The sequence below is a fragment of the Python bivittatus genome, unplaced genomic scaffold (genome assembly GCF_059951505.1).
Source record: "Python bivittatus isolate LINGU-HERP-01145 unplaced genomic scaffold, Pbiv_v1 ctg000020_np1212, whole genome shotgun sequence".
Lineage (NCBI taxonomy): Eukaryota > Metazoa > Chordata > Lepidosauria > Squamata > Pythonidae > Python > Python bivittatus.
This window is the reverse complement of record NW_028277030.1, coordinates 21,788,367-21,813,625: the sequence shown is the minus strand read 5'-3', so window position 1 is coordinate 21,813,625 and position 25,259 is coordinate 21,788,367. Positions and strand designations below refer to the sequence as shown.

General features: G+C 40.5%; 1 long non-coding RNA gene across 1 annotated transcript in view; it reads right to left on the bottom strand.

Annotated features, from left to right (window-relative positions):
- LOC148217000 (uncharacterized) overlaps window positions 1-25,259 on the bottom strand; it is a 79,308-nt gene that overhangs the window by 9,732 nt on the left and 44,317 nt on the right. Inside the window, exon 2 of the long non-coding RNA XR_015797813.1 lies at window positions 5,384-5,721. This is a non-coding gene — a long non-coding RNA (uncharacterized LOC148217000). The remainder of the gene's footprint in view (window positions 1-5,383; window positions 5,722-25,259) is intronic.

Genomic DNA, 25,259 nt, shown 5'->3' with positions numbered 1-25,259 from the left:
TTAACCCATGTTGACTACTAGTGAAACCTCATTTATTTCCTGGTCTTTTATTCCCTGGTTAGTGGTATCAACCAAAGAAATGGAGTGACCTTTCTGAAATAGCACACAGTTATTTTCAGCTGCAATTTATTTTTCTATTGAGACATCTTTTGATTATAAAAACTCTTTCTAAGAGAGAGATATTATGATTTGTCTCCTGAGTGAGAAATCTCTCTGTTTTTGAATGCTGTGGAATACTTCTGGAAATCCACCATGCCATTTCCTTCACCACCTTACACATTTTTCTGTCTGGCCTTTTTTGTGGAGTCTGTAACGGATGTTGCTTTCCTTTCTTCTCTGTTGTGACTTCCTTTCCATGCATCGTCACAGCAGAAACTACACTCAGAGAAAGAAGGAGAAGGAAAAGGAGGAGAAATGGTCTTTCCTTCTCTACTTCGTGCAGTGAAAAGGTTTACAGGCACCACTGGATTTCTGCTACTGAAAAAAGGAAAAGCAGTTACCAAAACTTATGGACTGTTGGGCATTTCAGATTCTGGAACATCCTCCTGAAGAAGTTGGTTACTGGTGTTAGCCCTGCCTCAGGTAAAAGCCAAGATGGAACCCTGAGTACTTTATTTCAGGCACAGTGATGGGTTAGAGACTTGAATCTGACTTCGGCCAGCAATAACGCTACGTTCTTCACTCTGCTGGAAGGCAGCAGGCCAGTTTAGAGGGTGTACATGGCACATTTCATTCTGTCCTCCCACACCTTGTCATCCATTGCTTTCCAGCAACTCCCATTTGACTCTGAGCCAACTACCTCATCTGCCTAATGCGATAGCTGGCCCTATTTCTTTGGTCTCTTCTCTAACAGCTTTCTACACAACGGTCAAAACTTTCCATTTGGAGGAAGGTATTTTGACGTGCAAATGGTTTCATCTTTCTGAAGGGGGTTTAATTGCTTTGGTTAAATTGTTTTTGACAGTGGTTTGTATTTCTTATTTTTTCCTCATTACCTATTTAGGGTTTGTTATTGTATTTATTATTGTTGCCATGCTGTTTTCCAAAATTTTACATTATTAAATTACTGGTTTGTTAGCTGTCTCAGCCATGCTGAAGAAAGAAAGTGCATCAGTATTTAGGAATACACAAAGAAATTAATACATCTGCTAAATCTGACCAGCGTTTCTCCTGATCCCTATGCAACCCTTGTAATGTTAAGAGATTAGCTGAACTGAACTCATGGAGTAAGGAAGTGGGAAGAGCGTCAAAGACTGCAAGCATGCTGACCATTGCATTTCCCCAGAGTGCCATTATTCCTCCAACACCTGAGCTCAATAATTGGTCAAGTCAACTTAGTCTCCTATATCCAAACATTTTTCATTTCCTACATGGGGGGAACTTGTTGCAAAATGTACAACATAATCGTGATCATGAATCAAGGCCATCTATCACTGGACTCCAGAGTTTCTTTTCTTTTTGGCTTTCTTTTGGGAAAGCAAGACTCGGTTAATAGTAATAGGAATGAATAATAAGGCTCAGATATAGAGTAATAGGAATGAAAGACCACAAGTCATCTAATAGTATCCTAATTGCCAAATCCTCTCCACAAAGAACCTTGGGAGAACTAGAATGGGTCAGAGCTGAAGCACAGGGCCTGAGGCTCCATTACCAGAACAATGCAGGGGTGTCAACCACTTCTCCTGCTGAGGAATTAGAGGCTCTCAGTCCATTACCATGAACAGGCAGAAAGAAAGGGACATAATGATTTTCTGTGTCATTAAGAGATGTTCTAGCATTTGCAGACAAAGTATTTTGTCAGAGCTATGCCCTGCAAATGTTCTAGTTCAGGTATCGGTGGGGGGAGACTCTGATCAACCTTATGGCTTCTTCCTGTATTCTTTTTGGCATCAGCTGAAGGATTTCTTCCTTTGGAGATTGTTGTGGTCTTTATGGACTCTCTGGTTTTAAAGGCTTGTTAAATGGCCTTTTATTTAATTGTTTTATCTCTGCTATGTATGATTCATATTGTGGCTGAATGTTTTATTTGAGGTGTGCATTATATATACAGAGAGAGAGAGAGAGAGAGAGAGAGAGAGAGAGAGAGAGAGAGAACCTTTGATTCTGAGAGGACATAGAAACATTATATATACTCTTAGTTCCAACATAGTACCTGCAGTCTCCAAAGTGCCCATTAAGATCTGCCTTCACATTCCCTAGTCTTCAGTCTCCATCTAGTTGTCTTTTACTGGATGATTTTTAGGTTCTTTTAATTTAAAATTCAATTTAAATTTTAAAAAGGTTAATGGGAGGTCAACATGCTGCAAGCAAAGCACCAATTCAAGCATTGGCTTTACATCCAAAAAGGCTTCTGGGCCCTGTATTTACCCCAAAGCCATTTTTAAAATTAAAAATAATAGGGGAGCTGCAGTGTCATGCTGTATTTAGAAATGAAGCCACCTGACGAGAAAAAGGAGAAAAGTAGTAGAGATAATCCTTTTTTAGTGTGTGTGTGTGTGTATATAATGGCACCAGGGTGGAATGAATGTTGATAGTGGGCCACAGAAGTTTGTTTATGAAGTATGTTGGAGGAGGGGTGTGAACATGGAAGGTGCAGGGGATCTTCAGATGCCATTTGTACCATTGGCAGACCTGGAGGTAGTCTGTGATGGCTGCTAAAGGAGACGGCTACGGCCTCCAGGATGGTCTGGTAGAAGGAATTTCCAGCTAGGCCAGCAACCAAAAAGGACCAGGAATTGGACAAGATGGCGTGGTGGACCAGGCCGACCAAGGAATCAGCAACAGAGCAGCAGCTGCAGTAGCATTTTGCCTCCCTCGCCTCCTTCTCAAGGCCAGAGCTAATTCCTCTACCACTAACCTTCAGAAGTTTCCACTGATCCCAAAACACTGAGGACCTTGCTCCAAACCAATATATTCAGTAAGTGACATAAGCAGCAGGGACCAGCAGCAAATGGTAGTTGCCTGAAGTGCTCTTCATCTTTTCTCTGCTGTCCCATGCAGTCTTCTCAGGAGCAGATTTATTCCAGCTTGGCCAGGCTCAGGGAATATCAAGCTAGTTCATCATTTGTAAAGCTCGCAATGCTGCTTTTCATTATCCTTTAAATCAGTGTTCATTCATTGGTATGAGCAATATTACCAAATCCATGCATGCAGATTGATTTGTCCTCTGTAACACAGTTAAATTCTGCATGCAAATCCTGCATTAAGGGTATAATTGCAGTGCAACTTTATGTGTGAGTTTAGATTTTACCGGAGGCTCGGCACTTCTTGCTCTCAGTATCATTTCTTTAGTTTTGGACCAGTTGCTTATCAAATTTGTCCACCTCCCCTACTTTTTAATGGGTTGCATTTCAATGCCAAATTAATGTACTGTTTTGATGATTGGGCTGTATTATTCTGCACTGTATGCATATTCCATCTTTCCTTCCAGAAGCTCAGGGGTAGGATACATTATTCTGTTTCTCCCTCCTCCCACTCATTTTGTCCCACTACTCCATAAGGCAGGCTGGGCCAGGCAACAATATCTGATTCTGTTTCCTGCTATGAGAGATGGGGTGGGGGGGAGGGAGGCTGCAAAAGAATTGGGAGAGTAGACAGAATCAGTCAAGAGAATGAAGGTGAGTTGATTGGCAGCCTACCCCACAAATGGCAATTCAGCCCTGCTGACAAGAAAACTGGGAAGAATCTTTTCAAATTATTCAGAGAAACTCCTCCATAATGAACTCACTAGAAAAGAGGGTGGGAAGTTCCTCTTCCAGTTTCCAAGACTCTGCTTTTACCCCCAGACTAGCATTAAAGATGCCTGATTGAAATCTGCATAGCTCTTGTCTCCTTGAACTTGCCCAACTGTGTGGGACTTGATGCTTGGTAAGGTTCAATAGCAGGGTCATGATCTGAGTCCCAGGGGGCTCAGGTTCTAGTAACTCCTTGTAATCATACAAAAAGCTAGTGTAAACTCTCAAATTAGTCTAAACACTGCTTTAAAAATCCTCCCCTAACTCCTTTTCCCAGCCCCAGGGAAAAATGGAAATTTTCAATCCTGCCAACGCACACAGTTGCTCTTCCCCACCATTGAGTTCCTTTACTCTCCCCAAATACTAAGTGTGCCCTTGGCCAGCAGAAGTATCCTCCCCACCTTCAAAATTAGCATACTAAAGTGGCCTTCCACAATCCGGTGTGCTCCAGATGTGTTAGGACTAGATACAGTCTACCCACTCTCACAAAAATGCATTTGTATGAATGAATCCCTCCCAGTCTGTAGCCTTGGTGTAAAGCAGTAGACTAGCCAGACAGGTGCTTGATTGAAACAAGGTTCATTCAGTCAAACCCTGTTGAGTTGAAATAGATCTCTATCAGGGGAGTGGTGGCTTGATTGAAAAATATCCTTTTTCATGCCTCAAAAGAGCTTTATAGTTACACCTTTTCCTTGCAAGCAGTGATCTCCAGAGTAGTAAAAGGATGTTAGAGACCCTTTGGAATACATCAAAGGAAGCGGGTTTAGAGTTAAAATTCCTCTGGTGAAGAGCTATTCCATCAGAAAACACATATGCTATTTTGTAGAGCAGGGCATATTTGAATGGACTTCTGCATCATTGGCACAGTCTTCCTTAGAGCCAAGTAGCCAGCATGTGCCAGTCAAGGGCAGCGATTCCGTCAGTCCCACCTAAGCAAGCTAACTAAAGGTAGAGTGTTTGTTTGTTTAACAATTTATATAGCTGCGCATCTTGTTCTTGTGACTTTGGGCAGCTAACAGTTCATTAAAAAAGCAATTCAGGAAGCCACGAGAAAAAAATTAGGAACTAGGACAACAACAAAACCATCTGGACTGGGTTTTTCAATCGGGCTCCTGTGGATCCCTAAGATTTTTCAAGGACATGAATGAGTTTAGCAGGGTTAAGGGGAAGCCATTCTCTGCAATGGACTAAAGGAAAAAGTCCTCTCCACAAGGGATGGAGATGGGTTTCCTTTTTTTGACCCATAGTCCCTAAGTGAAAACTCTCTGCAAGGGACCAAGGAAGAAAAACTTTCCACAAGGGACAAAGTTTTTCCCCCTTAGTCTCTTGTGTCTTTTCCCCTTAGTCTCAACAAAAAGCTCTCTGCAGGGATTAAGGGAAGAAAAATTCTTAGCAAAGGATGGAGAGTTTTTCCCTAGTCCCTTGTGGAAAACTCCCCCCCCCCTTAGTCACTAATGTACACTGGAAAGGGTGGGGTGTGTCAGCTGACCTTCAGAAGCCCCACCCCTCTGGGAATTTTTCTTTGTTTAGCAAGCAGGTTCTGCTGTCTGAAAAACACTTGAAACCCCTTGATCTAGCATACAGTATATAATATGCTGAGGCCCACAAAAAAACCCTGTATCTTATTCAGCCATACAGGTCAGGCTCACCTAACTTCCCGGCCTGGCATCTGGGAGAAGAAGCAGGTTTTCAAGGCTTTCCAACAGGCTAAAAAGGTCAGGGCCATCCAACTCCCTAGAGAAATTTGTTCCAGAGGGCAGGTGCTGTGACAGAGAAGACATGTCTCCTGGTCCCATTAGATGACACCGCTTCACAGAAGGGACGCAGAGTGTGCCCACTCTTGCTGCATCTACTGGGATAAGCAGAGACAATTGGGAGATAGGTGGTCCCACAAATAACCTGCCTCTGTGCCTTGTAAGGCTTTGGCAACGATGGGCAGCTTCATCATTCCTGGGGTCTGTACTCCTATTCCTGACATAGGTGGAACCTGCAACATACAGAAAAAGATTTTTGAGATGATATGAATTATCTTTTTAGAATGGACCTTTTAAGAAGATACTTATTTAGGAATGCATATTAGAAAGAACATTGGCAGTTTGGAGCATGACCACAGGACAGCAGGCAAAATGAGAAGGAACCTGGAAGGAAAAGGTTATGGGGAAGAGTTGGATGTGCTTAGCCTGGAGAAGACTGCAGGAAGACATGATAACTTCTTCAGATATATGAAAGGCTGCTGTGGGGCAGAATTGTTCAAGTGATGGGGCAGAAGTCATTCAAGTGATGTGTAATTTGTGGGTCTTCCTAGATTCATAGCTCCCGCGTGATGAGCATGTGGCAGCTGTGGCCAGAAAGGCCTTTGCACAGTTTCATCTGGTGCACAAGTTGTGCCCTTTCCTAGATTGGGGGGCCCTTCAGATAGTCACTCATGGCTTGACTACTGCAATGCCCTCTATATGGATTTGCCCTTGAAGACCACCCAGAAGCTTCAACAGGTCCAGAATGCAGTGGTGCAGGCAGTGATAGACATGACTCAATATGCCCATGTAGCACCTCTTCTTCGCGAGCTGCCAGTTTGCTTCCAGGTGTGATTCAAGGTGCTGGTTGTTACCTATAAAGCTCTACATAGCATAGAGCCTGGTTACATAAAGCATGACCTATTTCCCATAGCCTTTGCCTGGCCAGTCCGATCTGGCAGAGTCGGTGTGTTCTGGGTTCCTTCAATTAAACAATGCCATCTATCGGGACCTTGGAAGTGGGCCTTCTCTGTAGCAGCACATAACAGTAAGAATTGTTCAGCAATGGAAGAGATGCCTCTGGTGGTGGTGGGGTCTCCTTGCATTTTGTAATTCTATGAACCCACCTACTCGATGTCAAAATAGAACCATAAAGTAGCCTTACAGAAATGTCAGGCTTCCATGTTCTACTTTGGGTATTTTATTTTACTGGAATTCCCACTGAATTAATCCAGGTACAAAATAGTGACTCAGAAATTCAGGCAAGTGGTTAGATTAAGAAAAAGGATCCCTTGGCTCCTGGGAACCAATCTCAGTCATTACACTGTAAAATCCATTTTGGGTCATATTATAGGCATTTTAATTTTACCAGCTTAATTTAAGGGCATAAAAGAGACTTTTTTGATATTGTGAAAAGCATTACCAGTCTTAAACCACTGGTGATATACTACAAACTATGCAGAAACCTCCTGACAGATCCCATTTTATTTTCTCTTCATCTCTGCCCTAGTCAAAGATATATCATTTGTGCTATGTCTTCTTTTGTATTCCTTCTGAATTTGCTATCACTTTCCTTGCCCTATTACAGTAGACTGCAGGCCTTGCCCCACTGCTGAGCTGACATTTTCTCTACCCACCCTTGAGTCAGCACAACATTTGCTTTCCTAAGAGCCAATCCCTATCTTGCCTGATTTGCTTCAGTTTCAAGTGTCTGTAGTCTCCTGATTTCTTCCAAGATATGTATAACTGATTTTATACATCTTGAGTTTACCCTTGAATGGGGTCAGAATAAAGAGAAATACAGCACTTGGTAGAGCAGTCATGAAGGCCTTGGAAAAGATATTCAAATGCCATAATGTCTCTTTACCTACAAAGAATCAGAATTGTGTAAACCATGAAATTCCCTGTGACGCTCTATGGAAGCGAAAGTTAGACTTTGAAGAAGCAGCATAGGAAGAGTACTGACTCTTTTGAATTTTGATGATGGAGAAGACTCCTGAGAATTTTGTGGACAGCCAAGAAAACAAACCAATAGATAATCGAACAAACCAACCCAGAGTTCTCACTAAAGGCACAAATGACCATGGTCAAAATATTCTAATTCAAATGCATTACATGAAGATCTAGCTCTCTTGAAAAGGCTCTAATTTTAGGAAAGGTGGAAGGAAAGAGAAGAAGAGGATGACCAATAGCAAGGTGGATGAACTCATCCATAGTGACAATGAGTGCACCATTGGAAGACCTGAAAGACCAGGTTAAGAACAGACCATCATGGAGAAAATCTATGTGTTTGCTAAAAGTCAACACAGACTTGATGGTAAGTAATAGTACGTTAACAATGGTACACCTAAGGACCTGCCTCATTCACGGGCTGTGCATGGATGAAGACAGTGCCATAGGACACAACATAAAAAATACGCTGCTCTCGTAGGTTAGGTTAATAGGTTTGTGTCATATTTCAATGGAAGTGGAAAAAGGCTTATTAATGTTCTTCTTTTTAAACAGGCTGAAAAAGTTCAGCCTTTACATGCACTTTAGAAACCTCAATAGCACACAAAGCGAAGAAAGGTCTACTTTGACCTCTACAATTCAGGAAAACAGGAATAAGAGGATGGACATCTGTAATAGGCCTGCGAAGTGCTTCAGATTTTAAGGCAAAAAAGTCTTTCAGAGCATGTGGGGAATGAATGTAGACCTAGTCTACAACTCTTTGAAGCATCAGCATCTTGTCCCAGGACCTTGTTGCTGCCCTGCGCAGCTCCTTTATGTTGCCATGGAAAAATGTAAGGTTTAAGAAGTTGCAGGCAGGTGCCACACTCATGTTCCCATGCACTCTGAAACATCTTTTTGCCCTTGACTGCTGCACGTCCCTAATTTGTAATAGTTGAGGCTTATCCACAGTAGAAAGCATAAACATGCAGACACAAGGGGGGAAGGGGGTGCAAGGGCCCAAGTAGAAAGCATGTGTTATAATCTCACAACACAAACCCCATAACTTACTGTATGTACTTGCATCTAACATTGGGTTTGCACTGTGATATCACAACTTACTGTATGTTTTGTTGTTTTTCATCATTGCAGTTAGTAGTAGATATCTATAGACACAATAGTAGCAAAGGACTAGTTGTGACAGATAAAAGATAAATTATTCCTGTCCAGTTGTGTTTACAGTTTCTCTCATTGTTGAATGGTAAGCCGCCTAGCCACGGTTGATCATTAGTGAACTGGGACAGATCCATACTCCAAAATTACCAGCTTTGGTTGGGATGCATTATTCTGTCAAGGCATGGTGTGTTGCTGGGTATCTGCTCCAGTTTTTCTCCCAAGAACAACCCAGAGAGAGTTCCTGGTCCAAGACCATCCAGTGGCTGAAGGTAGGCTTGAACCCAGGTCTCCTGGACCCTAATCCAACATCTTAACTACTACTTCAAACTAACTCTCCTCATGGCCACATATTTTTCAGCAAAGGTGCTTGCCTGCCCCCTTCTGGCTTCCTTCTCTATTCGAAGCCCTTTAGAGAAATAAAGATGCCAGGAGTACCAGCAGCTCTCTTCTGTCACACTCCTGAAGGAAAAGGTGACACTGCCAGGCACTGAGGCTGGAGGGAGAAACTTCAAGGAGTTGGGGTGGGGACAGGAATTCAGAGGCGAATCCTCAGAACTGCATGTGGAGAAAGAGAGACTATCCTCTCTCAGAGACCAACAGTCTTAGATTCACAAGAAAATACGGACCACTAACACCTCAGTCCATATAAGAAGCCAGTATGCTACTAAGTTTACTGAGAGAATAGTCATAGCTAGCCTAATGTCATATTTAGGCACATTGTAAGTAGAGTATAGGCACAATTAGAGGCTTGACATTACAGGCTCTTATGGATAAGCCTTGTCTGTCATGTTCAGGTTCTGCAGACGTGCAACAAACAGCCAAACAGGAAAGATACTTCAGGACTGAAAGTAGCTTGATTGTCTAGTCTACCTTAAGCACTTGCGGAAGTAACCAATATAAACTCTGGTCACTTTGTTTATGGTTCAGTATATTGTGCAAACCCAGATTAAGCATATCGTGTAAACACATCCTTGGGTCCAGAACAATCCACATGAAGTCCTGCCAGGTATTATCTTAAGGACAAGCTATAGAATACTTTAATGTAAACTGGGTGACTTTATTACCTGCAGAGGCCCAGTAATATTTCATGAATATTTACATGATTAAATGAATACAGTAACAGCAATACAGTTGTGATTTACCTGGAAGTTAACCACCAAGTAAATCACAACCTGATACTTGGATGCCATCACACATAACATAGGTGCTGATATACAATCTTTAAAGAGGGGGTGCTTCATTTTGTGTATTTTTTGGAGTTTTAGGTGAATTTTGCAAGGGGGAAAATGTTTGCTTTGGAGAAAAGCAGTTAAGTTGGCGTTCCAGAATGTGTGTTTTCTTCTTGATCACTGAGGATAGTTGTGGAAGTGGTCCTGAATAGGTAAAATTAGGATTTCAGATCCTAAATTCTTCTTCTATACCTGACAATGCCACCTCCATCAAGCAAGCATTTAAATGTACATCATTAAAAAAGAAAGATGGTAGTGAAACAGGGTAGGTCTAGGAGGGAGATAATCATAATATTTAAGCATACATATGCATGCCAATAGAGGGGTCACTTCATATCGTCACTGTGATGTAGCCCAAACTCCAGGCCAAAAGAACAACAGATCAGTCTCCTCACCCACCTAGTCAGTCTTTCACTTGCTACTTCTGCCTCCTCCTCCTCTGCTGCACACAGATGGATGCTCAAGATGGAAGGAGGTCATGCCTCCATAGCTACGGAGAACTTTACTAACTTGTCTAAGGTGGTGGAGGAGGCAGACATTACATACAACACACATCAAATGTAAAATAATATGGCATAGTTGAATTAAATGACATAAAAACTTAGTGTTGCCCTCCCCCCCCCACCCCCCAAAGACGATGGCTTGAGAAAACAAGCAGTGGTCCTGAACAAAAACAAAGGAGGATGAGGCTGCTTGTGTCAGAGTTTGACTGGACCCGATGCTTGTATTTCAAGAGGTTTGCGAGATGCCTGTCATTCTCAGCACTCTGTAATTCTAAGCGCTGTGCCAATCCTGTATTTGTAGTGTGTCTTTCTTCACCCTGAGCTGGCATGAAATAGGGACTAGCATTGGACTTAGGCAGCAACAGTGGCAGGAGTAATACTTTCCCTAGCCTTTTCTACGCTGTTGCCTGAGGCCTCCAGTAATGCTGGATGATCTTAGAGTCTTCTGAGTTTTTCTTACAGAGAGAATAGGAAAAGGTCTGCAATATGTTCGGCAGTACTACAAAACCTTTTCAGCATGCAATCGTAGAGAGCTTAAAATCTGGGCAACCAAGGTGCAAAATCGAAACTGTAAAACAATCATTTCCTTTTTGGCATAAAACGAGAAGAAGAAATGGCTGAAACTAGATTGTACATTTCAACTGGGACCAAACTACATGTTACATTGAACTGAGGCTACGGGCTGCTTTACAAGGTGCTCAGGAGGATAAAAGCAGCAGCATAAAAGAGGGTGGGGATGGGAAGATGTTTAATTTTCTCTCTGTCTACTATCTCAATCCCCCAATCCATATTTGTAAAGAATGGAGCCCTTGGAAATGGCTCCATTTTCAGCACAGACGTTCAGCAGAAAACACCCAGAGATATAGGTTAGTATAGGAAATAACATGTATTACATACAACACACATCAAATGTAAAATAACATGGCATAGTTGAATTAAATGACATATTTAAAAACTTGGTGTTGCCCTCCCCCCCACCCCCCAAAAAACGGATTGAGGCTTAGGAAGATGCATATATAACTCCACTAGATTTGAAATGGTCAAGAGATTAAGGCCAGGAAACTAGAGGTCAACACATGTCACATCTGTCAAAGTGAGCGTGTCGGAAGCTAACGCTTAAGAGGACAAGAATATCCACAAAAGCATTTCAGCTGTGTACAAGCAGACATGTTTGGGTCTTTCATAGAAGGACCATTCAGATGCACATTACATAGCAATGCAGTCAGGTTTGCCACAAAATGACATTCAAATGGGCCCATAGCCTTTTGCCTGATGAGTATGGTTGCATAATGAACCTGTCTATGTCTGAGTAGATATTGCCTTCACCTTCGTATCCTTGATTTTTCAGCTGGGTTTACTTAAAAAGACCTTCACTCTATTCCTAACAGATCCCAGGGGCTACTTAGTGAGAAAGGACCTGCTGCCTAATATGCACCCTTGATCTTTCCTTAACTACATGATATATTAAATACGCATCATGCAGCTGCCCTTGTATGTTTAAATGCAAGATCACTATGCCCAGAGGCAAGAGAAACGTAACCCTTCCTCCCCCAGACCACTTGCTTTGTACGCTTCTTCCTCCTGCAGGCTACAGTGACTTTCCTCTGCACCGTGCCCCTAGAAGTTGGCCTCCTACATCCTGCGTGTAGCCCCTCAGGCCCTTCTAGCATCCCCTATTGAATTCACAGCTGAAACTCTAACGCTTGACTCTAAACATTGGTGGGATGGTCTCCCACCCGTGTTCAGAAGAAAATTAAGAAGAATATATTACTTCATCCTCCAACAGTCGTAATGTATCTACACAAGTAAAATTCTGCTCCCAGTACAGACCTGAGAAAAAAGGCAGAGGAAAATTCTGTCTGGGCCTCTTCCATTTGTGTCATTGCATCAGCTACTAAGAAAGAATAATGAAAAAGAAAAATGTTCTTCCTGGTCAAAAGAAAGGTTACCTTAGCTTTCATATAAGTAAAAATCACAAGAGCAGCTGCACACTTCTTAATTTAATGTATGTGTGTTTTGTAACCAGAGTATGACTGGATAACATATTGCAAAGAGGCTGCTGGGGAAGGGCAACTGAGATCAGCAAAATGGGATAGCAGTCGTTTTATCCGAAACACTGTTCTCAAAGGCTCGAGACTCCTTTAAGCTGGGGTCTTTTGCAGCTGAATTTTCAGTACAGGAAAGAAAATCATGGATGTTCGCTGCTATAATTATACTGCCAGAAGAGTATCATACTTAGTTGCATTTAATTCAAATTATAGCACTGTCTATCCCGAAGGCAGGCACCCATATCTGGCAGCGGAGATATAGGAAGAGGCTGGATGCAGATGATCACTTTGGTGACAATGGCGAAAGCGTCATTTCATACAACAAAATGTGGGAGAAGGCAATGGTAACTTGCACTATGCTGATGACGCTACCCTGATAGCTGAAAATGCAAAGGATCTGCAACTCTAGTAATGAAAGTCAAGCAACACAGTGAAAGAAATGGGACTCAGATCTAAAGACAAAACTAATGACAGCAGGTACAGCAACCAGTGTTGGATAATGAAGATATTGCAGTGGCATTTAGCTTCTGCCTTTAAGACTGACTAGCAACATAAAAGGAACTAGCAATTAAGATATACCCTGCAGTCTAGCACTTGGAAGAGTAGCAATGAGGGCCTTGGGAAATATATGCAGGGGCCATGATGTGTCTATATCTTCAAATATCAGAATCATGCAGACAATGTTTGTTTCTCTGGAAGCAAAAGTTGGACTTTGAATAAACAGGATAGAAACAGTATTGATGCTTTTGAACTTAGGTGCTGGAGAAGATTCCTGAGATATCATGGACAGCCTAGAAAACAAAAAATGGATCATCGAACAAATCAACTCAGGGTTCACACTCAAGGTACAAATGACGAGGCTTAGATTATCATATGGCTGGTGTGGGTCTTCCGGGCTGTGTGGCCGTGTTCTGGAAGTTTTGTTTCCTAACGTTTTGCCAGCATCTGTGACCGGCATCTTCAGAGAGCAGGAGCACAGACAGGAGCACTGTCAGTGCTCCTGCTCTCTGAAGATGCCGGTCACAGGTGCTGGCGAAATGTTAGGAAACAAAACTTCCAGAACACGGCCACACAGCCCGGAAGACCCACACCAGCCATCGTATTCCGGCCATGAAAGCCTTCAACAATACATCAGATTATCATACTTTGGACAAATTATTCAAAGACCTTTCTTTCTGAAGAAGTCCATAAAACTTGGAAAGGTGGAAGGAAAGAAAAGAAGAGGATGACCAGCAGCAAAGTGGATAGATTCGATTACAGTGGTGATGGATGTACTATTGGGAGACCTGAAAGGCCAGGTTGGGGACAGATCGTCTTGGAGAATGTGGTCACTAAGAGTTGACACTGACTTGATGGTACCAAATCAAGATCTGAATGGCTTGGCAGGAGACACAAATCCAAAATATCAACGGCTGGATAATGAAAGTCTGCTCTTGACCAAATAAAAAAATTATTCACTAAATCACTTTGGGTTCTGAAACATTGTTAATGTGTCTTTCAGGTCACAGGGACAGGAAAACTGGTTTAATTTAAATCAGAGCTGAGATTCTTAAAATACTGAATCCTCAGCATTTTCTGTACTCCTGCAGAATCTCAACTTATTCATAGCAGATATCCAAATTAGCTGCAGAATTTCTTTGCACTGTGCAAAATCTGCTTGGGCTAGGTAGGGGATACAGAAGCAATGAGTCCCAAGATAAAATTACCTAATTGTTGCCGAAAACTATTTCTGATCCCTCTGTAACTTGGGGGTTCTCGTTTGCTCATTTTTATTCACTTCAAAAGCACCAACTGCCTGTTTGATGGAGAACCCTCTAGCAGTCTTTGCTCAGCCTACTGTTGCTGAAATGATCTCTGGAGCAAACTCCTTTCTTCAAATATTTATTATTTCTCTCCAAATTAAATTATCTTAATTTTTGCTTTAATCTTCTTTCAGCAGTAGGAATAATTTATTAAAAATTATACACTTGTGGCTTTGGAAACTATGCAAATATTTGGAAAAAGAAAAACACATTTCAGCTTTGAAAACTTTAACTGGCCTTGCTTATGTTTAAAAGATAAATTTGAAAACAACTTTGGGGTAGGCACGACTGGAAAGCGAACAAAAGTTCTAATTAGCATTGCAAACATATTAAATTAAAGAGGACAAACCTGAAACCATATAATGTCCAGAAAACACATGGCTTCAGTTCTAGTATGAGATCCATATGTTGCAACCCTGCTGTCGTTTAGAAGGGCCTTAAAAACCTAACTCTTCCCATAGGCACTAGGCTGGGATGATGTACAAACCTACTAAACATTGCATATTTTAACTCTGTATTTTTCCGTGGTGCTGTTGCTTGTATTGTTGTGATATTTATATTGATTTTTCACTATGTGTTGTTTTCAACCTTCTGTAAGCCATCTAGAGTCACTTGGTGAGTAGGAGGCCTTAGAAATGGAACAACTGAATCAACGGATAAATAAAGGAAGAGAACTTGCTTACAAACTGTACATTTGTCAGCAGAAAGAGATAGTGAACAATTTCAAAAGAGCTACAGCACATAATTAGTGCTGTTTCCCCAAAATGAGAACAAGTCTTCATGCTGCCAAAATATGTACGCCTAACAGTTAATACTTTTGTCTCAATCTTATTTACAAATCATTCGTTTTTACAAGTATCTGTGATTCCTGGATAGAGGGTAGATATGATCACAGAATTTCTAAAGCACATGTCTTCAGATTCTTTCATTGCCATCAAGGGGACCCCTTCTCCTGTTATGGTCATGGCTGTTGGAATGTCCGGACTGTATCCTTTTCATGTTGCAAATATTATATGGAAAATGTTGGATACATCATCCTGATCCACCAGATTGTTTCTTGCATGGTGCAGGATAGAGGAGGGAAGGTGTCCCACTTTCCATCTCTATTCTGCTACTGCGATATACCTACAAGGATTAAAGCTGATATAACCAAAGGCCCCTCTCTCTGGGACTGTCCATGCTAGTTAATCACAGTCTTGTTTCCAGTTGTTCAGGAAAGTTCCGTCCTTTTCATAGATGCAGATAAATATATAGATAATGTAAATTCTTGCCTGTTGTTCATGTCTCTCTCCCTCCCTCCCCATTTCTGCCTGCCTTTTATTCCATTTTTTGCCAGTTTTTGGTGTTTGTCAGTGTTTAATAAATGAACATCAAACTGTATTTTTGTTACCTGAGCTGAGTTGTATGTTTGTGCTTTCTGGAATCTGGATAGAGGGATTGACTAGGGGTGCACAGGTGCAAACTAAACAGAAATTTAGTCAGAGTAATTTTCCAATTGAGAATCTGACCCCCTTGGGGAAAAAAATCCTCCATAAATAGGAGCAGAGCCTCTTTCTAGCTTCACCAGTCTGAAAGAGAGCTCCGATATTATCTTTCTCCATCTGCAGGCCTCTTCAGGCCTCATTACAAGTAGGCAATCTAACACCCACACCGTGCGTATAGAGGAGTTCCTCGTCCAGTTGTCCACGCGTATGGTGCAGACTTCGGTGGGAGGGAACTTTGTATGAACACGTGGAGGCTCTGAAGTGAACAGGAACCCTGAACTCTTGAGGTTTCATGTTTCATCTCATGTGGGAGCTCTGTTCATTTATGCTGTGGATATACTGTATATGTGGATATAAGTGTGGACGCCGTAAAGAGGGGAGTGTAAGGAGAGCGATGCTGAGTGTAGCTACATTGCATTGCCTTATTCACATACCAAACCTGTATCCTTTGCTTTCTCTTTCCCTTTGTCTCTCTGTCTCATACAAAACGGTCCCCCTCAATCTGCTTTGTGCTCAAGGTTCCTCTACATGTTTTGGCTTATAATTGTCAACATACTACACCAATGCTCATTATGGATGGAATGCATGGGAGCTGTGATCAAAAACATATGGAAGGGACTAGATTGCTGGGCTTTAGGCTATAGTAACGTCTACTCTACTAACAGGTCCGTTAATCTACTTGGTGATGGTCTGTAAAGCTGCCATAATGTTATGCATCCCCTATATTTTGAGATCATTGTGGGTGAGCTAACATGGACTCATTGGGTAAGTCCTCAACTCTTATTGCCAAACGTTTCCTTTTGGTAAAGAAAGGTGATAATTTTTCATAGCCCTACAATAACCATACAGAAGTCAGAAGCATATTTTATGCTTTCAAAAATATCCTAGTAAAATAACCAGCAGGCAGCAAACACCTAAGAGTTTCAACACTTCATAGGAATGAACGTAGGAAAAAATGACCAGAGGTTTGAAGCTAGATTATTATGTTTCCTAAACATTTTATACAACGTTCCAAGTGAATAATAGTGAATAAGCATAGCTTTACTGATCTGCATGCCCAATGGTTAAATAATGAACACTTATAACAAGGGAGTATTATGGTAATACAATGTACACTCCAGATTTCAGAAATCTGAAGAAAATGGGCAATGAAGTGGTCAACAGAGGGTGAGCCCAACCAATAATGTACTCATTTTTCCAAGGCTGTGTTATTTTTTTAAGAAAAGGACTTGCAGCCACAGAAATACACAACTAAAATGAATGTTTTCTAAATCTGGCAAGTCAAAAAAGAACTTCTATGGATAAATAATATACAGATGCTTAACCAGTTGTCTTCAAATTTGTAAGAACCACAATCTTTTTTTTTTTAAACTGAGTTGAAAATAAAATTCAAGACACAGATGTGTTTAAGAAGGAATTTAAGAAGGTGAAACATTTAACTATCATCTACCCTTAACTCAGATATCCCATTGTGGGATGTGAGCAAATTATACTTTGGTTTATTGGTGTTTTAATGTTGCTCAAGACTGCTTGAATGGGATTCAGGAGGCTAGCTGGCATCCTTGGGACCTGGAAATCATTAGATGTCTGAACTGTCTTTCTCTCTCTCTCTCTCTCTCTCTCTCTCTTTTAAAAAAAACCCTGACAGTATATTTTTCCTGGTATTTCCATATGCTTATAAAAACCTTTGACTTGAGCAATTGTTACAAGTAATTCACTTTTGACAGACACTTGAACATATCAAAAGGAGGCAAATTAAATTAATTGCGGCAGCCAAAATCGACTAAGAACCAGGAAAATGACTGCTGTAACAATGTATATGGAACTAAAGAGGGAAGTCTGGTAAGCTGACAGCTCAGGAACACTCAGGGATGGCAGGAAGTGAAGGAAACAGCTACCAGGAAGTGATGTAGCAGAGTGTACAAAAAGATGAAGCCGCTCTTGGTGAAATAAAAGATGTTGGTAAATATAACTTCAGCTTGTTTCCAAACATGTCCTAAAACAGCAATGAGTACTTTTGTCCTCATTGAGCTCACAATAAGAAGTACAAAATCAGTATAACATTTGATTCACCCATTGGCATTTGATCACCGTTTCTTGTTGTGCAAATACAGTATAGCTACACAAATGCTAGTGCTTGCTATTTCCATGCTTGTGATTTATTGTGTCACCCAGCCATCTCTGTGGCAATATAAAGCCTGTCTTGATTAGTGATACATTGCCTCAGGGATGGCTGGATGATGCTATAAATTTGCCAGTGTGGAAATGGTCAACCCCCTAACTTAGATTTAAACAAATTTTATTTTGTTACTGTGATTGTTTCATAACCATTAAAGTGTTTAAGAAATAAGTACATCAATACAACATTCCTATAATGCTTAAGGAAAGCTCAGCTGGGTTAAGTTCATTAGGAGTGTGGACACGAGTGAGTTGAACTGGACACCTCTTTCTTGGTTACACGAATGCAATGGGAAGAGTTTGTACAATTAAATCCTGATCAAAGCTTGCTTTGGCTAAAGAATAAAATGCTTGTGGATCCCATTTTCACCTCTACACTGAAGCTTAGAATAGCAAAGAACTCTTTAAGTGGACCCATCAAGGAAAGCCACAAGAGAAATAAACATCTTTGGTTAGTGATGGGTTACCTTCCAAAGGTTGAACCCACATCCCCAGCATCTGAGAGTCTACTATTAATCTGTCCACGTGCAACAGCTCTTATCACCAAAAGAGCCATAAATTTCTACAAAACTGAAGCTCGGAGACACTGTCAAAACTCCTCAATATGGTAAACATGATTCATTCTGCTTGACAGTTCTATAAGTCCCAGCCATAAATTTTACACTGATTTTTATTTGATCCTCTCCTTGTCCAATAATAAATCCATGCCCATTCACACACTTAAAACTGAAGATTATTTACTTCCTTTCAGATCAAGAGACATAAAATTCCACATCTATTACATATTTACCACAGATGTTTCTCCAAAAAGGACAAACCAGGTGCTAAACATATTTTATTCTGATGGGTAATTTTTGAAATTATTGCAATCAATGAACTAACAATAATGGTGGCCAATGATTAAGCCAAGTTATTATTATCTATTACATTTAATCATTGACAGCAAGTCAATTTGACCTAATTAGAGAAATCATCCTTAAGTAACATAGAGCAGATGGCAGACATTTGTTCACTCCTCTGCTTGTAATGTCTTGTAACAAAGTCAAAGATAAACTTGGTGAGACCAAGTAGAAATATGACTAACCAAAAGAGTCTTTAATGCACTATATAATTTTAAACATACCCTCTAAATCTTATAATGTTGTTTACTTCCAGTAGAAGAAAACATCCAGTTTGAAATCTTAATCATACATTAGTTGTACTTTAATAAATGTTCATTGTAAGAAAATTAAATGATTGAGATATTTGGCTATACATGAATCATTTTGTTACTTTTACAATACAATCCCATACCAGTTCCAGCGACCATAAAATGCACTGGCATGTCTCTCTGAGAGAGAACTCTGATCTGAAGGTGAAATCTGGAATTGTTTTCCACTTCTTGCCTCTGAAAATATTTCTGCAGCTTCTCCCTCTTATGCTGGAGAGGGAAAAAATGGGGGCATATGGTCATTAAGAGTCAACACTGACTTGATGGCACATAAACAATCAATCAATGGCAGACTGATGGAGTATTGGATCTATAGGAACCAAACATCTCTCACTCACTTAACCAATTACTCACCTTGCTCCCGGCTACACCCAGCTATTTTAAAATGTATTAAAATAAGTAAATGGGCATTTGTCATGCTGCAAAGCAAAGCAACAGCCTTCCACATTAGGTCTGGTCCTCATAAACGAAGGGATTTCAAATGGTATTCTCTGGAACCCTGGGCTCCCGTGGGAACTTGAGGGAGTTCCACAAGAGACTAAGAGCAAAACAAACAAAAAACCAAAAAAAAAAAAAAGTTCACTCAAATGTAGCCAGTTTTCTGTCACAAGAGCTTTGCCTCTTGATCAGGGGTTCTGGGAATTCTTTTTTTTTTTTTTAAGTAACTTCCACTGTTGCTTAGAAAACCCCTGCTATAGACAGAAAATACATTGTAAAAGGCCGCAGCCCCATGGCTTGTTTGGAAGTATGCTTCAGAGGAGAAGGAGAAGGAGAAGGAGAAGGAGAAGGAGAAGGAGAAGGAGAAGGAGAAGGAGAAGGAGAAGGAGAAGGAGAAGGAGAAGGAGAAGGAGAAGGAGAAGGAGAAGAAGGAGATGTAAGGTGCAAGGAGGTGTAAGGTGTAAGGAGTAAGTGTCCACAACTAATATGATGGCTGTGTACTAAATATGAACTTTTTCAGGGAGTCAGTAGTGCTTGTTTTTTAATAAATATTTCTACCCCATCACAATCCAGAGACTCTCAGATTAATTTTGTGAGAACCGGCACAACATACTCTCCAAATTTCTTTCCAATATGCAGTAGTCTCAAAGTGGCCATATCACAGATTTCTATACCTCTTAATAACAATGATAGTTTTATTTTCAGTTCTTTCCCTAATGACCCCCAGTATAGAATTTGTCTTTTTTTCAAGGAAACTATATACAGCTGTATTTTGGATTAAGAAATAAATCATTATATTATAATTATATAAACAGTATATTTCATGTTTGTTGGATCTATTGGTTTTTTCCCCCCCTTTTTCATAGAACCTTAGGAACCACCAACCAAAACTAGATGTACAAATCATACATTAGAATTTTTATTGAAAAAGTCCTAAGACATTTTCACTTTGATATCAATTTTTAGAACAAGCGATGAACTGAACTCAATAGGCTTTTATACCAGTCTCCACTTCTGGGTATTTCATGATATAAGGTTAATGTTTTCTTGAGAAGTCATTTGGTTGCTGTTCTTGTTTTAATCCTATTTGATCCATTAATCACAGCTCTACGAAAAGATCCCAAACAATCTTCTGTCTTCCTCTTCTCTAATCAGTATTCATGGACTTGGATACCCTGTTTTATGCAGAAGTCTTAAATGTCAAAATCAGAATATTCCTTCTTTGGATGACTTTTCCTGCAATCCAGGATAATTTTCTGCCAGCCTCTTTGTCCGCTTCTGTTTGCCTTCTCTTGCTGTTCTGCATCTGTTACCACTTCCCAAGAATTCCCTCAACTCCCTTATACTGGTAGCTATTTTTATAAGACTTTCATTACTCTTAATTATTGGAGCTTCCTCTCCTTTCTGACTCCTTGTGAAAACAGAACTTTAAAAAGAAACGAGAGGAAGGAAGGAAGGAAGGAAGGAAGGAAGGAAGGAAGGAAGGAAGGAAGGAAGGAAGGAAGGAAGGAAGGAAGGAAGGAATCTTCAGGCTCAAACAGGTCTAACTTTTAGACCACTTCAGGATATGAAATTCTCTATTGGCTCAGAATGTCAATGTTTAATCTACAGTGCCAGCATTATAGGAGATTGGCTGCACAGTACAGGAGGAGAGAGAAACAAGCTACTTTGCAGTCTTCCCAGATAACACTTAGCTAACAAACTTTCCATTATGCTATTCAAATCTTTTTTTACCCCTACCATTTTGTGATAAAGAATGGTAAGGAATGGTGTCTGAACCTGCACTTTCCTTCTGAATCTTCTTTTGTTAAATTTGTTTTTAACAAAGCAATATGTGTACTTAACCCCCCTCCCCCGCTCAAAAGAAACACCAAAAAATAAACAAAAAGGAATAATGCACAGCTATATTACAATTTTCTTCTCTGTTGTCATCTCCATTTTTCCCCTATGCCATAGCTTTTAGAATTAATCTTGCCAATAGGAAATGTTAGATATGAATAAGCCAGTCAAGGAACCATTTTGGCTTAGATGAGGCTAAAGTGTTTTAAATAAATAATATAATATCTATAGTTGGCAATCATATTTCAAACATGTTTTTTTTCTGGAGGGATTAGGAGGCAGGAAGCAAATCCAGACCTTTGGGAAAACAGTATGTATGCCTAGAAGACAAAAGTTCTGGCTCATTTCTTTCACTAGAGGAGAAGATGGTTAGAGTGCTGACCACCAGCTGATAGACTGGCATCTGAATTCCTTCACTGGGATTCCCTCCTGTGGCTGCAGTTATTAGTTAACATCTCTTTGTTCTAAGAGTTCTTGGTGCTCTCTGAGCTTGGTGCACTGACAATGTCATCTAGCTGGGTAATGAAATGTCTGCAAGCAATGACGCTCAGAGAGCACCTGAGCTCTACAATTCAACCCTGAGCTACAGATATTCTCTTCCATTAGCAACAATTGTATGAATTTTTCTTCTGGTAAAAAGGTGTCATGCTACAGTATTGCCAAAAGGAAGTCTAAATGTCATCTGAATAGTGCAGTGAGTATAACTGACTAAGCAATATAAGCTGGTAGACAGGAACTGACATAAAACCACCCATGGTGTCTAGGAAGTAGACTTGTTCATCACCTACACAGTCTGGAAGACAACTATCTTGTGTGGGCAGGAAATCATTTTTGCTTTGAAAAACTAACTGGTCGATGACTTCAGCGCCAGTGGAAACTTTTGGGAATGCAAGTGCATGTCCTAACTTAGGAAACCCCATAATCACGCAACAGTAATGTGGCTCAACACATGGGCAATTATGTTTATTTTCCTATTGATTCCCCTTCCCACAGTTGAAAAAGGGGTTTAAATTACATTTTCTTTTTGGTTATACTTAGTTTTATGAATTTAGAAGAAGATCTAAGTTAATACTTTCCTTAAAGAATTTTAGTAGTCATGTAGGACAGCAGGCACTCAGCAGACCAGCCTTCCCCAACTTGGTACCTTCCAGGATCTGCTGAAATGCACAGTTCTGTGTCATCATATCTTGAGGGCATTAAATTAAGAGAAGACTGTAGTGTATGATTTTAAAAAGCATATGTCAGATTAACATGGAAGCAAGCACTACAACTGCAGATATTTTGACGAATGATACCTTTCTCATTTTTGGAGCATAGTTCTACAAAGTTGGCACCACATTCATAGAAAAACATGAAAGCTAGCAAGTCATGCTCGGAGAGAAAACCACATTGCTCTTATGGTCAGTTCTGACATATGCCAAAATAACCTTGACATGAATGTCAATAATCATGTAATCATCTGAAGCTGAAGTAAGAAGAACAGTGGAAAAGTCAGACAAAATGCTAGAAGAAATGTTCAAAAGGATTGAATCACATATCATCTATATAAGTATGAATCATAGTACATTTATTCAAACCCATCTGCAGAAGATAAACAGAACCAAGGCTCACAAAAATGTGACAACACGTAACATAATAATAGAACAATGTTATGACATTCTGGTATAATGGACATTGATTCCTGTTTGTGAAGAGGATATTTATTTTCCATGATCTGAGTCCTGATATTTGGGAAGAATGGATGATGTGGTGACAGAGAATCAAGATGTTTAAGTAACACATGGACTTTTGTGGTGGGAAAAAAGGCAAGACATCAGAAATGTGGCCTCTATTTATTAATTGATAACAACTTGTTCTTTTATTACACTTCAGGATTACAGTTATGCTCCAAGAGGCTCGATGGAACAGATGGAAGGAATGAAGTAACCTGGATCTTGCTACATTACAGGGGCAAGCAATCTCCAACCCTTTTTTGTGGACCTCTATAGAATTTTGTGGAACACTTTAACTTCTTTTTTCTTGCAGTTCAAGATTCCATCCATTTCATCAGTGGACACCACAATTATTAAGCTGTTAGGCTCCTCCCTCCATCAGAGATAGTTTCACCTTCTGATGGAGCAAGAAATGGAAATATCTATGAGTGTGATCTTCTGGATATGAGAGTGAACTGGTTGCACCAATGTTCACAAGATTTTGTGCTTTCATCAGAAGGCCAAAAGTGGCATCATGGTGCAAGCACTGCAGCTTTCATATGTTTGTGCAACATCACAATTCTTTTATAAAAGAGGAGGGCTTGTGTCACAATGCCACCATGGTGCTCTCGTCTTTCTACCCATCCCTTGCTCCCCCCTGCTTGATTGCTGTCTGGCTGCAACATCTGCCAGCCAATTGATTGCCAGGATTGATTTGATCAATCTGGCTGGCTAGGTTGATATTTTCCTTCCTTCTCACTGCTCCATTTGCTTCCCTCCTCAAGCTATATGGTCAGTTGAAGAGGGTGACCACTCTGAGGAAAAAGTGTGGTGTTATCTTTTATTATATTTCCTGATTTCCTGGATTCTTCAGATCTGATTTTTTTTTCCACCTGATGGGAGCTCTGTCAATGACTTGTGTTGGAAGTGGATAGTATACCTGGAAATCAATTAAACTCCCTATTTAATAAATGGGCAGATGCAGCCCTGAGAAGCGATCCTGAGCATTAAAAAAATACTGAAATCCTGTGACTTAAAATAGCTAGAGATTCATTCAAAACGTACGTCACTAGCAAATGCATCAACATAACAAGCAAAATTTCCGTCCCCAAATATGAAGATCTTGCACTGGTGCAACAAAGACAGAATATTTTCTTCACCCACTTGGTTCCTCTCTGCCAAAGCTCTGTGGTCTGATGCTTGGCCTGTGGTAGGAATCCTGACTTCAAGTTTCCATTTTTTGTTGTGCCAGGTGATGAATCTGTTTTGCCAGTAGAGGCCTTCAAAGGATTTTGCAGAGGGAGGAAACCTAGAGTAAAGTCTCACACAGGCCTGCATGCCATATGTTGGCAACAGCAAAGCTCCTCTGGTGGGAAGAGGATTATGTAGTGGATTCTCCATGTTTAAACAGAAGCTTCCTTGGAAGAAGGTTTGGGAATTTAAAAAGAACATCTTCTCCAGCAATCATTGCTGCAGAGTGTTATGGGCAGTTAAGCTTTTATGAGCCCAATCCAGGGACCTTGGATGTCAATCAAAAACTCCATCTCACAACAACTGCTTCCAGTACTGGCTCCAGTCCAGAAACTGGTCAAAAAACCAGCAGAGTTACTTATTTATGTGTAGATCTATAAGGTAGATTTTAATTTACAGACCTGCAGATTGTCTGGTCACAGGCTGTGTATGTACATGTACATACACCACTTTAGGCTCATGTGTATGCTCAGATAGTGTATGCTCACTGTCATACACCCCCACCCCTCCACCCCACATCTCCTTAAGCCTCTCTGACTTTCTATCCCCTCCCTTCCCTCTCTACAGGTTGCTTGACTGCTGCTGGCATTTGCATTAAGGAACCAACAATGGAAACCATTCTGGATTGGAACAGCACCCAAGCCCTAATAATAAGTATGACCTCTGCCAGTCAGCTGATTGGATGGGGAAACTGGAATTGACCTCCCATGATTTAGGCTGTGTGCAACAAAAATTAAAGCCAAAATGCATAGGAAGGCATTAACTGCAATCATTAAAAGCAATGATATAATCAAAATCCATGTTAAAATTAGACAAGTATCAGACAGAAATATCTAATCATGTTATAAATAAAATTAAAAACCAGACAGTAACACACACACATATCAACAGTGTACACACAACGGATGTGCTATAAAGATGGTTTAATTACATGCCAAGATAAATAGATGAGTCTTTAAGGCAGGAGTGTAAAATTTCCATCAGCTCAAGGATTGCCTCAGACCTTGCGTGGCA